Here is a 16,030-nt window from a genome sequence, read left to right as displayed (position 1 = left end):
TTTTGATGGATCTTGCTCTGTGGTCAGGCTGGAGTGCAGTGGTGCGACCTCGGCTCACTGTAACGGCCACCTTCCAGGTTCAAGCGATTCCCCTACCTCAGCCGCCCGAGTAGCTGGGACTACAGGCGCGTGCCACCACGCCCGGCTAATTTTTTACTTTATAGAGCCGGGATTTCACCATGTTGGCCAGGATGGTCTTGATCTCCTGACTTTATGATCCACCTGCCTTGGCCTGCCAAAGTGCTGTGATTACAGATGTGAGCCACCATGCCCGGCCGAGTGGGGCTTTTAAGTGAACCAAGACTGTATTCAAGTCTGAAAAGTTTAAGCTCAAAAGGCCAGAGCTAGTTTCCTTGGAAAAGCAGAGTCAAATGGACTGCTCTGAGACACACTTCTACTGGCTGCCAGGCAGTGACATTGATTTTCGTATGTTAAAGGGAGCCAATGGTGAGCCATCTCTAAAAGACCCTTTCCAAGATGACTGCCAGCCTGGGGTCAGGGAAGCTCCATACGAAAGGCTAGCAGTTTAGTATGGCCTTTAGGAGACAGGCTTGAGTGGTAAGGACATAAACAACCAAATGACAGAAGGAACACCATAAACCACTTTAGGAATTCCAGGAAACTACATGACTCTCAAGAAAATGCCACTAAAGAGAGTTAGCTTTTGGCATATATTAAGCCCAAAGCTGCATTAGGTTCTTCCAACGCAGGAAGACCTTTCTGACCCTTATTTCTTCCTTTTCTCTTGCTTCAAACTTTAAAGCTTCCATGAAAATCCATAGCATGGGGCAGGAGATCAAGAAAGGAAGAATGTGCCTCCCTTTTCTTTGCTTATCAGCAGGGGAAAGAGAAATCTTAGACTTAAAGAGTGGTTAAAGATTTGATGTTAGACTGACAAGAATTAATGTTATCTGAAAGGAACCAGAAATCATTGAGATCTTCTTGTGATTTCCTTCAAAGTTAAGGAAGAAAAACAATCTATTAAATGCACTGAAAAGGGAAATTGTGAAGAATAAAGTTTCTCCCTGATTACATCCTGCAACATCCAATTTTTCAATAAGCTGGTTATATGCAATTTTACAAATTTCATTAACTTCTTCAGTAGGTTATAATTTATTCTATTGGGAACTTTTTTGATTAGATTCATTTGTTATTCATTTAGAATTATAGATCAGTTCATCTACTAGGAACAATTAGGAAAATTATTCTCAATGATACTGTCAGGAATAATTGTGAATGACTTTGAAATGCCCAGAAAAAGATCACTGGGTGTTTTGTCTAGCTCATCCTTCACTGTCTTGATCTGTGTTACCACTCTAAATTGTAGATAACTGATAGTGATTAAAATCATTTTTCTTATAGGCAATGCAAAATGAATTTCCTCCATTGGAGGTACTATTGATTTCCTTCTCTCTCCCAAATAAGTTAGTTTTCCATCTATTAATCAAATTCATTTCAACATTCCTGATAATTTAATATATGTTTCTCTTTCAATTCTCCTTTGAACTGTTTTATAATATCTCATTGGTGCCTTCTTTAATCAATGAGTTAAATAAAAGTTTTGACACTTGTTCATTTTATATCTGTATGTTCATTTCATACGTGTATATTATATATTATATGTTTCTAAAAATTCTTTAAAATCTTGGAGATTCTACTGAGATGCTCAAGTGAGTTACTCTGGCAGAGCAGGTGCCAGGGAAATGCAAATCATACCCTGGTCTGCTGCTATTTTCTTGCTCCCAGAGGGAAACACAAGTGACAATAGAACTTTAATTATGTTGATTTTTTATTTCTTGTATTTTTCCCAATAATTCTGTGCTTTGTTTAAGTTTCTATTGTTCTTACTGTGTTCAAGTTATTCTCCATTGGTGAGAGCAATGTTTGAAAATTCGGCTTAATGATCTGGTTATTTGTTGATCATTGCTGTTGGATTATAGAATCTGTTTTCTGTTGAGTAAAAGATGACAGGGAATGAGGCTTTTCTTTTTTTGATTGTTGTTATAAAATTCTCAGTTCAAAATATAGTGCCCACGTAAAGGAAACAAACTCAATCTGATCCATATCTGTGTATTTACTCTTGACCTATGGGTGAAGTTAAAAATTTGAAGCTATAAGTACTCTATGTATCTTTGTGTCTATGTTTCTGTGATTCAGAAAGGCCTTTACCTCTGATTGTGTTAGTGTGAAATGTTTTACTCTTTCTAGAGGATATTAATAACCTATATTATAAAGTATCTTAAATTATAAGCTCTGTTCCAATTGGCTTATAAAGATAAATAAATACATGAACTAAATGATCCAAAGTCCCAGAAATAAAAGAAATTAAAAAATGAATAGTTTAAATGTTCTCAACTTAAAGAAATTTCTTATAAAAAAAAAAGTCTTAAGACTTTTTGAAGATACCAAATTCACACAATTAGAATAAACATCGACAAATAAGACTAGTTGAATAATTTTTGTTTTAAAAAAGCTAGCTGTGTCTCTTCCATGATTAATTTGTGTTGAGTAGAGTAAAAGCATACACTTTATTCTACTTAGGTTTGTTTTCTCGAATTTATACAGGTCTACTGTTCAAATAAGGTGAAATTACCATGTATAATATTTAAAATTAAGAAAAATTTAAATCTATTCAAATAAGTTGGATCATTATTTTGTCAACCTATTTATTTCTACAGTAATTATGCTCTGTAGTATGTCAGCTTGAAGATATTTTCTAAGATGTTTAAATAATTCAAATTATTTTTCTGTTATTACATTAATTAAAGGATATTTCTATATACCTAACAAATTTCCAAGTAAGATAGAAAACCAAAGCATGCATGAAGCATCATTTTATGTTTGTATGCCTTTTAACATAAATTTTATGTTATAAAGAGAGATTATAGCTTTGCGTCATGAATGTGTGGATGAGACCTATGTGACCTTAGAAAGTTTCATTACATGTTCTCATAATGGTAATACTGTGTGAGACAGACAGTTCTCATTTATCCAGCCAGCTGCTCTTTCTGTAAAATAGAATTTAGTTACTTGGGTTAAAAGATACTATTAATATAAGGATACTAGCAACAGTGGTGTCAGAGAAATACAATTCTGTGTGTGCTTTTATCAAGTGAAAAAGTGTAGGTTTTTTCCTAACTTCTCAGCAATTCTCAGGTTTCTTAATCTCTGGATTTTTTATATTCTTGAGCACTGCCTAAAGAACTTTTGTCTATGTGGCTATCTATATTTACCGTATTGGGAATTGAAACTGACATCTTTTAACACTTGTTTATCAATTCATTTGAAGATAGCAATAATAATGTATTGCATTTCAACGTGATTATCATCTTAGTATTTTTACGGAAATTGTTTTGCCCTCATAGACCCCTGAGAGAACTACTGTCCTAAGGTGAAGTGTCAATTGGTTCCAGATAATGATCAAGCATAATGAAGGATAACATTTGGAAGGTGAATTTTAATTGCCCTGGTTTGTAATACCTACTTCCAAAAAAAAGCTATGAAATATGTTAAAATTTTAGCAACGTTCACTCAATTTGTACAAACTTTCTGCCTTTGTTTCTAATTAGTGCCTTTAGCAACAGTAAAAAAGGTTATTCTTTAATTCAATGCAATCTTCCTGGATAGCAGTGATTCTGTGTTATATCAGATTAATTTTTTGTGCCTTATGCTCAATTTGAAATGCTCTTTATTACAGAGAGTGAGAGAAAGAGAGACCAGAGTTTCCTAACTCATGTAAGAGATATAGTTTTTTATAAGTGTGTTATATTCTGTGTTTCTTTAAAATGCTTCATTGTCACTTTAATTAAATACACATGCCAACTGTTGCTTCTCAGGCACCCGTGTCAGGCACCTTAATCGAGCACCCAAATCTCCGACAATGCTTTTGATTTTGCCTTTCCAAAACCAGCATTAAAGTTGTAAAGAAAAAATCCACTTAAAATTTTCTTTGAGACTTTTCAGATGGATTTTGGAAAATCACACATATTTTATTTTTCTCTTTATATAAAAAGAAACACTATAAATAATTAGGTTTGTTTTCTGTGTTACTATTGTAAGAGTTGCATAGAAAATTGTCACATCAGAAGATATGCTCAACTTTCTCTAAATTAAATTTGTATAGATAAAATGTTATTAAAATAAATATTTCTTAAACTATATGCTTTATGGGAAAACTCTGGAGTTTTGTCAACGTGCTTAATTTCTATAATATGTACTTACCCTTGGGAAAAGCACTGATCAAAACTCTTTAGGGAAAGAATGTATTATACTGCAATAGAGAATTTTACTATCTTCCTTCCTGATATACTGATTATAGTAATAAACTAACCACAGCCAGAAATTAATCCTCTCTCATCTGTGGGTAGTTTTGATTTTACTGTTACACTTGCTAGAAGGTTCTGCTACAAGCTAGTCATTATATATTCAACAAATAAACATAGTCTCAGAGTTTTGTAGAAAAGTATTGTACCAGACATGTCTAACTACTGACCCTTAAAAGAGTGGACCAATGGTTATAGGTTTCTGACCAAATATCACTTAGATAACCTCCAGACCATACCTGTTGACTGAGTTAGGATTTCCAGGACTCATTTTAGTGTAGTATAAGTCAGCTGCAGGCAAATGGATGGATAAGCCAGGATCCAGCAGAAAAAAAAACTAATTACATAGGACTGAATAAATGCTGAAGGAAATTACACTGTGATTACTTGGAGTATTGTTGATGTATTTTTAAGGTTCCATTCTCCAGATATGTAAGGAAGACCTTTTTCTTCTTTCTTAAGCTGTTCACAATCAACAACGACTTAATAAACTCTACTTCTATACATTGAAATATGACATCTTAAAATGATATCTGATTCTCCCTGACCTTCCAGAATTTATAAAATCTTGAGTCTCCTTAATTTTCATTGCAAAAAAGAGTAGATTGCGTAGTTTCTACTGCAATATCTTCTCCTTCTCACCAGCACATAATTGAAAAATTGTGCAGTCATAGCCATACTTCAAATATCTTATTTGAGAATGATGCTTACTGAATAAAGTGTAACAAGTTAGTTTTAAATAATAGTGTTTAGCTTTCTTGACAGAGCCAAAGCATAAAAGTTCTGTTAGGAAAACTGGCCTTTTACCTTGTTCATTTGGTTTATTCTTTTAGTGCTGGGGATAGGCCGCAAATCTGGCCATAAACTGGCCCCAAAACTGACCATAAACAAAATCTCTGCAGCACTGTGACGTATTTGTGATGGCCATGACGTCCACGCTGAAGGTTGTGGGTTTACTGGAATGATGGCAAGGAAAACCTGGCCCACCCAGGGCGGAAAGCCACTTAAGGCATTCCTGAACCACAAACAATAGCATAAGTGATCTGTGCCTTAAGGACATGTTCCTGCTGCAGATAACTAGCCAGAGCCCATCCCTTTGTTTCAGCTCATCCCTCTGTTTCCCATAAGGAATACTTTTAGTTAATCTATAATCTATAGAAACAATGTTTATCACTGGCTTACTGTCAATAAATATGTGGGTAAATCTCTGTTTAGGGATCTCAGCTCTGAAAGCTGTGAGGAGTCCCCTGATTTCCCACTCCACACTTCTCTGTGTGTGTCTTTAATTCCTCTAGCACCACTGGGTTAGGGTCTCCCCGACCGAGCTGGTCTTGGCATTTTAGACTGTAAGAAAGTTAAACTCCTGCCAGTGCAGGGGCTTTGAGAAATGTTGGGGACCTCAGGAAGAGAATTCACCCAGATTTACAGACACTGCAGTTGAAATCTTGTAGAGAACATTTCTTGGGTTTGTTTTGTTATCCTCCCAATAGCAAATAGATACCTTTAAAAGTATAATCCAAAATTCCTTATGAAAACATTCATAAAGAAGTGAATTTTGTGGCTTACACAAAAGATAAAATATCAAGGAATATACCTAACCAAGGAGGTGAAAAATCTCTCTGAGAACTACAAAACATTGCCCAAAGTAATCATAGAAGACACAAACAAATGGAAAAAAAATATTCCACCCTTATTGGTAGGAAGAGTCAATATCATTAAAATGTCAGTAGTGCCCAATGCAATCTACAGATTCAACACTATTTCTATCAAATTACCAATGTCATTTTTCACAGAATTAGGAAAAAACCTAAATTTCATATGGAACCAAAAAGAGCCCAAATAGCCAAGGCAATCCTAAGCAGAAGAACAAAGTTGAAAGCATCACATTACCTGACTTCAAACTATACTGCAAGGCTACAGCAACCAAAACAATATGGTACTGGTACAAAAATAGATACATAGACCAATGGAACAGAGACCTTTGAAATAAAGCCACATAGCTACAACTAACTCATCTTTGACAAAGTTGACAAAAATAAACAATAGGGAAAGGATACCCTATTCAATAAATGGTGCTGGGAAAACTGGCTAACCATGTGCAAAAGAATAAAACTGGACCCCTACCTCTCACCATTTATAAAAATTAATTCAAGATGGATTAAAGGCTTAAATGTAAGACATCAAACTACAAAAATTCCAGAAGAAAATCTAGGAAATACTCTTTTAAACACTGGCCTAGGCAAAGGAATTACCATGAAGACCCCATAAACAAATGCAACAAAATAAAAAATAGACAAATCAGACTTAATTAAAGAGTTTCTGCACAGCAAAAGAAACTCTTAATAGAGTAAACAGACAACCTACAGAGAAGGAGAAAATATTTGCATACTATGCATCTGACAAAGGACTAATATCCAGAATCAATAAGGAACTTGAATCAAGAAGAAAAAAGCCAAACAACCCCATTAAAAAGTGGGCAAAGGACATGATCAGACTCTTTTCAAAGGAATATATACAAGCAGCCAACAAACATGAAAAAATTCTCAATATCACTCATCATCAGAGAGATGCAAATCAAAATCACAATGAGATAGTATCTCAGGCCAGTCAGAATGGCTATTATTAAAAAGTCAAAAAGTAACACATGTTGGTAAATTTGCAGAGAAAAGGGAATGCTTATACACTGTTGATGGGAATGCAAATTAGTTTGGCTTCTGTGGAAAGCAGTTTGGAGAGTTCTCATAGGACTAAAAATAGAATTACCATTCAACCCAGCAATCTCATGACTCAGTATATACCCAAAGGAAAATAAATAACTTCTACCAAAACTACACATTTCCTTTTATGTTCATTGCAGTGCTATTCATAATAGCAAAGGCATGGAATCAACCTAGGTCATCAACAGTGAGCTGGATAAAGAAAATGTGGTACATATATATCATAGAATACTATGCAGCTGCAAAAAAGAATGGGATCATGTGTCTTGCAGGAATATGGATGGTGTTGGAGGGCATTATCCTTAGTAAACTAATGCAGAAGCAGAAAACCAAGATAACACATGTTCTCGCTTATAAGTTGGAGCTATATCTTGAGTTCACATAGATTTTAAAGATGGGAATACTAGGCACTGGGAACTCCAAATGGCTGGAGTAAGGGAGGGGCCAAGGGTTACAAAACTTCCTACTGGTAACTACGTCCACTATCTGGGTGATAGGATCAACAGAAGCCCAAACTTCAGTACCAAGAAATATACCCTTGTAACAAATCTGCACATGTATCCCCTGAATCTAAAATAAAAATGAAAATTAAAAAAAGAATTTTATGACTTTGTGGGTTTTAAAATATTCTGTGATACTTGATTTGCAAAAGAACATGTAAGGAGAACTACAGGGTTAATTAAAACTGTTGCTGGACCTATATAAACAACCAGGCCAAACCTAACAAAACTAGTCAGTTCTTTGTAATCAATTATGGTCTTTCTTTGTTATTATGATATGAACATAAGTTGGGAGGATTGTCAGAAAAATAATTGTGAATGGACAAATTGAAATGCAAGGCTAGAGTAACCAAAATTATTCCTGGGTGGCCTGTTCTGCAAACACATCAGGATTATCTCTGTCTTTCATTTACTTTGAGCTATTTCACACTTTTTTTTTTTTTTTTTTTTTAGATGGAGTCTCACTCTGTCGCCCAGGATGGAGTGCAGTGGCATGATCTCAGCTTACTGCAACCTCCACCTCCTGGGTTCAAGCAATTCTCCTGCCTCAGCCTCCAGAGTAGCTGGGATTACAGGTGCGTGCCACCATTCCCAACTAATTTTTTGTATTTTTAGTAGAGACCGGGTTTCACCATGCTGGCCAGACTGGTCTCAAACTCCTAACCTTGTGATCTGCCCACCTCAGCCTCCCAAAGTGTTGGGATTACAGGCATGAGCCACTGCGCCTGACCTTTACACCTTTTAAGTAGTAGGTACTGACAATGGTGAAAGTAATTCTTATCCATATAAAACAATGCATTTTGACAGGTGGAGGTGCAATTGATTTTCATTTACCCTGTAGAAGCCAGTTTATTATCTATTATATTGAGCCCAATAATTTCATCATTCCTGTTTATGTATGTATGCTTGCTTTTAGGATAATCTGTTGAATAGATATAACACCTTACATGTTCTCTCATTCATTAATGAGTTAAACTACATATTTTAAATGTGTTCTTATAATATTTAGATGAGAGCTGTGACTTTACCTTTTTAAAAATATAATACTGTGTGTGTGTGTAATATCAATTTGCCTTTCAAGCCCTTTATTTTTTTTTCTACCTTTACTATGCAACAGGGGCTATTCAAGTAGATTTACAAGTCTTTTCAATTCTAAGAACAGCTCTGCAATGGAAGTATTATTAAGCTCAGTTTTCATCTAAGGAAATAAACTTGCAAGATATTAAGTGGTGAAATTATAATTTAAACTTGAATTTTTCCAATGCCTGTACCTTTAGCAAAAGGTTAACTTTTCAAAATATTTCATGAAAAGCCAAAATGCAACTGATGGATGCTACGATTTACTGCAATATAATAGAATGTGGCATAATTGTTTGGATAATCAAATCAGGAATTAAGCTATAAGAAAACATTATTTCAGGAAAATTCTCAGTGAGATGAAGGAAATTGGCATCTAATGTGCACATTCTGTTGACAATAAAAAATATAAATAGCCCTAGAAAATTTGCCAGTATATCATTCACGGTATAGTTCTATAAAATTGGCTGGCTTCCTAACTTCCAACCTTCCAGCAAGCCTATTAACCTTAGCTGGTATTGTTTTGAACAACTTTCAGAATCATCTACTTTATCACCAAAAGCAAGGAATTGCTTGTTCTTTTTTTATGTTGTTTTCAGTTTTTTTTTTTTAAATAGAATGCTTGATGGAGCTGCTTTTTCTTACATACCTCAGCAATATGACTTGCCTGTACTTAGATATAAGGTAACATTTTGAATGTCTTGCTGTAAAATATTTCTCTCCATGTAAATTGCAATGCCTTTGCATTTTGTTTCCTTTTCCAAATTTTCTCTAGTCTATAAACATAGGTTTTCTATAATTATTTTTGTAAGAACAATAAAATGTTACTCTCCCTTGTCCCAGAATTCTATTTGGAAATGTCTGCTTGCTTTCAAATGTTCACCAATTTTGGCTTCCCCCTAAATTGAAAAGTCCAAAACAAAAACTTCACGTGTGCTTGTGACAGTACTAGACAGTTTATAACTTAATTGATTATCTTATCCTTCATGATTAAGTTTTGGTAAGCCACAGAGAACCTGTCTTCCCCTGTCCATTTCTGTATGTCCAACAATATTAGAGTATCCACTTGGGTGAGTAATTGCATGGCCTTTAATCTTTTACTTAACCAGTGGATACTTTATAAAGTTATGCATATTGGGTGAGCCCCTTCTGAGCACAGAGCACATTTCATTTTTCTCTCTTCTTTCTCTATTTTTTATGTTTAAATTTTTCTTTATCATTCTAGCACTTATTATCAATGATATCCCAGACACACCCACTACACTCATGCAGTTGGAGTGAGCGGATATCTCTACTCCTGATATCACCAGGATTAACTACTCTGCACCTTCTACAGAGTTGTCTGACTCCTCTACTTGGATATTTGTTTGGAAAAATATATTAATGCTATCATGATTCTTAGGTATTTTCTTCTTTCTCTGCCTCTAATGTGGTTTTCTTGTTTGTTTTTTGGTTTATTGCCTTACTCATTAACCCCATGTTTAATTTTTTGTCGATGTTTATTTCATTCTCTACTGTCTCTTTTATACCACTCATACATCCAAGTACTGGATTTTAAACCAATCACTTCAAATAGTCTCATCCTCTTTTTATCCTGGGCTTTCCATTGCATCAGTATTTCTCTAACTTTATATATAAACTATTACTCAAAATTAGCAAGCCAAGGCTAATTTTATTAACTTCTCTAAGAAACATAACATTTGAACAACTCTTAATTCAGCATCATTCTGCCTTATTATCAATCTTTATTCAAAAGTGGCATGGGTAGAAAACAACTGTATGGCTACTTTGACTCACCATCTCATTGGCTTCTCATGTGTTCATACTACCATCAAAGTCTGCTTATACCCTCTTAAATAAGCATCTTGGTTTCTTCTTCCCTTTCTGTTTAAACAGCTACTACTTACATTGAAGCCTTCATAATATACATCAGGCAAATAGGTAAACACTGATCTTTACATTTCATATTCTTACCTTAATATAATAAAGCTATGCCTTGGAATTTCTTAAACAAACTTTATTTCCCCCCCTTTCTATTGCATTACTTCAAGATTCTTAACTCTTTAACTAAAACCCCTCAATTTTTCAGTATCGATTTACAGATTCAGCTATTAAAATCTTTCAACATTTCTCACAAATGGCTCCTAAGTTTATTAACTGTATTTTTAAATACATTTGGATGGACATTAATTGTATTTTATATACTCTGTGATCATTATATTGCTCAGACAAGTCTAGCATGTTTTCTGTTTGCCATGTAGATAAGAGTTCTAATATTTAAAATCAAATAATGCAATTAAATGGGGAACAGTTTTTCTTCAAATATATGGCCTAATATTAAAACAATGTTTGGGTGAATTACTTTGGGATTTGCCATCCACATTTGAATTCAGAACCATTAAAAATCTCTTTATCTTTTCTGACCAACCCTGCAACTAAATGCAGAGTTTTCATTCTATCCAGTGTTGAAAATATGTGACTGGTCATATTTTTCTCTCTTCATTCATTCTTTCATTTTTTTACCCACTGATTCATTAGCCATTTTATGAGCATCAACTTTGTATCAAACCCTGTAGAATGCACATATATACTTAGATACTTATATATATGTGTGTGTATATATATGTATATGTATATATACACACATATATATACCCCTATATACATATATAAACAAGGTGTCACTGTATTTTAAATGCTTACATCTAATTGGGCAAGAAAACAAATACAATATTAAAATACAATGTGATAAATATCACAATTATGGTATGGCAAAAATGCTATGGAAAAACAATCTCTGAAGTCTTTGAATGTTACAAGGGAGAAGAGATGATTCGATTTTGTGGAAAGAGAGACAGCACAAAGTCTTCTAGGCAGAGGCACAAAGTATTCACTTGTGAAATGGCAGGTGGCTCTGGGAAAGCAGTGAGTTAAGACATGAGGCAGAGTTTGATTGTGATTTTAAATGAAATAAATGCTTTCGCCTACTTTCTGTCTTTGTTTCTACCAGTATTTCATATGAAATTTCTTTTGTCGCCCCCACAGTTTGCAGAAGTCTTTTGAAAGAGTTTATGACCAGTACTAATCTAGGCTTTGTTTTAATGAAATGAAAGTAACTGTTAAAACTCAATTTGCAAGTGCCATGGTAACTGTGTAGTTGAATTTATTTTCTTATTCTCTATAGACACAACATCTGAGCTAGTCTGTCACAGTAGCCTCTATTTAATAAATGGAATAGTCATGCAGTAAATTAATGAATGTCTCAACATGTACATTTTTACACCTTTATCTAGGCTTTCACATGGACAGCTCTAACTGGTTTGGCTCAGATTCACTTCAGTTCATACACTCAAGAACACATTTATCAGGTACCAGACAGTGAGGCTCTTTTAGACAGTCAATATACTGCAGGAGAGAAGCTGAAGAGTGAAATTCTAATTATTCTCGACATAGGGCATTCTAAGAGTGTCTCATGCCAAAATAATGAAAGTTATCTTTCTTCAGGAAATTGAAAGACGATACATGAAGTGTCTTCAGGTTTCCACGGAAATGGAATTAAATAAGAAACATTTGGCACTTTCTGATGGATACAGATCATCCTGAAATCACTTCACATCTGCTGGCTAAATAGAGAAATAACTATAAATCTTTTCAAAAACAAAGGAGAGAAAAATGTAGGAAATACATCAAGTAATACCTTTATGGCACCATTAGTATGACTCTATAAAGAAGGTTATTTATAATGGTGGAATTGTTTGTCACACAGCATATGAAAAAAGGAAATTAAAATTATAGATGGGTTACAGTGTTAAACATGATCTTGTAAACTCTAGATATGTCACCTTACTAGATGCAAACCTTATTTTTAATTTTTAGCAACATTTAAAAAAATTATAGATGTATGAATATTCAGCATGGTTTAAGCTCGGTTCATTTGGATATTTTCTAAACAATCCTCAGTAGAAATTTAAACAAGTTTATCTTGTTCTCATATATGTGTTTATGCATAAAGGGTTATTGTGAAGTAGTGTTAATGGTGAGTAAATGTATGCTATGGAATAAATTCTTTACAACTATGGACCTACTTCATGAGAAATGTGTATAAAGCACACAGAATTCAGACTTCTTCCTTCCAAAAGTCTCTGGTTCATTCTTCTCCCCATCATGCTCCATTTCCAATTATGCACCATTTAACTGTTCAAATATAATTATATAAGAATTTTTATGTTTAAGCTTAGCAACAGTAAATTTTTCATCACTTCAAGAAATAATATATGTATCCATGAGAGTTAAAAAGACAATATTTTATCAATATATAACTAGTCTCATGTTTCAAGTGCAAAGGCAAACTATTATCACAATATAAATATTTTCATGTGAAAATATAAAAATAAACTCTCATGCATATTCATGTAAAACAAAACAAGTGTATGGCTACAGAAAAGTCCTGTGTTGGCAATATTTTCATCATAATCTGCATTCCTGTTTCTCTTAACCCTTAGAAAAGAACTATCAATGTTTTAATAAGATTAAGTTAGAAAGCAAAGTGTAAAAGTGCTTATTTTATTCCACTCAGACTCCACCACAGACCTGGAAGTGGTCGTGCCTGTGGAGACAGAAGGGCTGTGGGGAGTTTTCATTTAGCAGCCTAGTCTGGTAAACTAATAAATACAAATTTGACTCTTTGCTCTCTCCTTCATGTCTTCATATAGTTCCCCATGGTATCAGCTGCAAAAAAACGAAGGCTTTGAGTCAGACTGAGACATAAGCAAGGATTGCACTCTGAGTTAGGCACCTGTCAAAAATAATGTGATTCCTTATGTAATATTAGAGAATAGGTAGAGATACATACAAAGTTATATTTTATTATTTGATTTGACCATTAAAGTACAGTTCTGTCTGCCATACTGTATTCCATACAATATAGCCACAATAATATTCCCCAAACTCATATTCAGTCATCTCACACAACTACTTTTTCAAGCCTTTTAGCGGCTTTTCACTGTCATTAAGATGAAGTTCAACATTCTTAAACTGTTCTTTAAGCCCTTGTATTATCTGACCCCTTTGATCTGGGCATTAGAGTATAGTTTTCTGGAGAAATGTGAATGGGTTATAGATATTGCCGGATGCTTGTGCATGTATACATATATAAAATATATTTTTATATCTAAACATTTTTTATCTAAACATATATTTAGATATAAATATACCAAAATCTATAATTAGTAATACATTAGTATTACTATATAGTATTACTATATATTATATATATAATATATATATTATTATATATTAGTATTACATTAATAATATATTCAGGGATTAACAATATATATTTTTAAGACATCTGTTACTTTCTGTCTGTTAACTAAGAAGGGGTTGAAGTGGAGAGAAGGGAATTAGTACTTATTTAGCACCTACTTTGTGCCAGGTGCTATATTCCTTGTATTTTTTTTTCATTTAATACAGTATCTTATGAAGTATGTGATCTTCAGTTTTTAGGCAAGAAGTCTCAGAAGTTAAGGAAATTTAACATATATTACTCCTTGAATATAAAGTGTTTTATGAGACTTAAAGGCTTTTTTCTTTACCATTTATGACCTGTGTCACTGGATCCTATCTGGTATAGGAAGTTGTAATGGGAGACATGCGTTTCTGACTTAATCTTTAGATGCTGCCCTATAGTTCACTGAAAACGGTCTCAGAGGAAGAGGGAGAATAATTTCTCGGCCAGTCCTTCTGTAATATGGAAGAGTGCAGCTTGAGAAGACGGTCTCCAATTTAACCAATTGCACAATCAATGATCTGTATGCAATCAGAGAGCACAGAGAGGCCGGGGCACAGCTGAATTGCTCTGAATTCTCTTCAAGTCTGTTCAACTCTGCAGGAGCTGCCTTCAGCTAGGGACCCATCTTTCTTTCCTGGTGTCTTGTGATAGCCTCTTAACTGGGCTTCCTACAGCTTTTAGAACTATATATGTGCTCCTTCCATACAATCTTTGGTTGAAAATTCATAGCAGGCCAGAATTTAGATAATAGTATTTAATAGAGGTTACTCTCTAGTATGGAAAAAAATGACCAGATCTTGGGAGAATCACTCATTATGACAAGCAAGGGGGATGATGCTAAACCATTCAGGAGAAACCACCCCCATGATCCAATCATCTTCCACCAGACTCTACCTCCAACATTGGGGATTACAATTGAACATGAGATTTGGGTGGAAACACAGATCCAAACCATATCAATCAAGAAAGGAGGATTCAGAATTTTAATTATATCTGTAACATTTGTACTTAAAAAATAGTAATGAGACTTTAGCTTCCAGAATTGGTGCACTAGTAAGTCTGAATCAACAATCCTACTGAAAACTACAAGAAAAGCTGGACAAAGACTAAAGAAGCATCTGCTTGAAGTAATCAGCAGGATGTACAATTCAAGGCATCTGAGCCTGGCATAGGGCCATTTTAGCCCTCTGGGTATGTGCCAATCCAGGAAGAGGTAACTGAGAGTTTGTGACCCTGGGAACTGTTTTTGAGAGTCTCATGAGACGAGGGAAACAAAAATTAGACTCCATACATTTCCATGATGTAAAAGATGCCCTAGATAAATTCCTCATCTTTGCATTGGGATCCTAAAGTGTTGGAATACAGGAGCAAGTTTTACTTACAGTGAAACTGACATTCTGAGGAACTGCATCCCAGAGTCAATTAAATTTAATCATGGATACTTGATCTAGTTGATCTGGGATTGTTATGATGCCTAAGTCCCCAATAGAAATTGTCAAGACTGTGGTTACTTTAGGAGAGGAGACGGAATAGTAATGGAAGAGGACAGAAAAGGAATCTGTGGGTTGTGGCAAACGTTTTTTTTAACTTGGGTAGTGGCTACAAAGTTAATAATTTTGTAATAAATCTTGGGCAGTATATTTTTTGTTTTGTGTACTTATAGACATATTGAAATATTTCATACTACATCAGGCTAAATAAGTCTTTTAAAAAGTAGGAATTCAAAAAATGTGAACTCATTTTTCAAAAAGTTGAGCAAATAAGAAATCTATTAATATTTGATAAAGCTGGTTTATTGCTACATTGATTGCTTTTCTTGTATTATATACCTCACAAATTAAGTAGTGAAAGAGTAATAATAAATCAACACCATGTTCATTCTGAGAAAGACTGGGCAAAAAAAAAAAAATCACTGGCATTACAAGGGAGCAAAATATTACATCTAGCTTTATAAACAACTTGTAGGTGATATTTACAACAGCTGGAAGCCATTTCTGAATGTTGTATCTCATCCAGTATAACTTTTCATTGAATTCCATTGTTTTTCAGGAAAAAAAAATAAGCTTTTTCACAGGGCTTGGAAATGACCACTAGCTCATGCAGTTTCAGCTCACAAAGCGAACT

The 16,030-nt window shown here is 34.2% G+C and overlaps 1 long non-coding RNA gene across 1 annotated transcript in view; it reads left to right on the top strand.

The window, feature by feature from the left end:
* The first annotated feature begins 7,974 nt into the window (after nucleotides 1-7,974).
* The window catches only part of LOC129034979 (uncharacterized), a 143,724-nt gene continuing 135,668 nt past the window's right edge, over nucleotides 7,975-16,030 (top strand). Inside the window, exon 1 of the long non-coding RNA XR_008502062.2 lies at nucleotides 7,975-8,114. This is a non-coding gene — a long non-coding RNA (uncharacterized LOC129034979). The remainder of the gene's footprint in view (nucleotides 8,115-16,030) is intronic.

This window comes from Pongo pygmaeus, chromosome 3 (genome assembly GCF_028885625.2).
Source record: "Pongo pygmaeus isolate AG05252 chromosome 3, NHGRI_mPonPyg2-v2.0_pri, whole genome shotgun sequence".
Taxonomy (NCBI): domain Eukaryota; kingdom Metazoa; phylum Chordata; class Mammalia; order Primates; family Hominidae; genus Pongo; species Pongo pygmaeus.
Note: the sequence above shows the minus strand (reverse complement) of the source record. Positions and strands in the feature narration are given on the sequence as shown.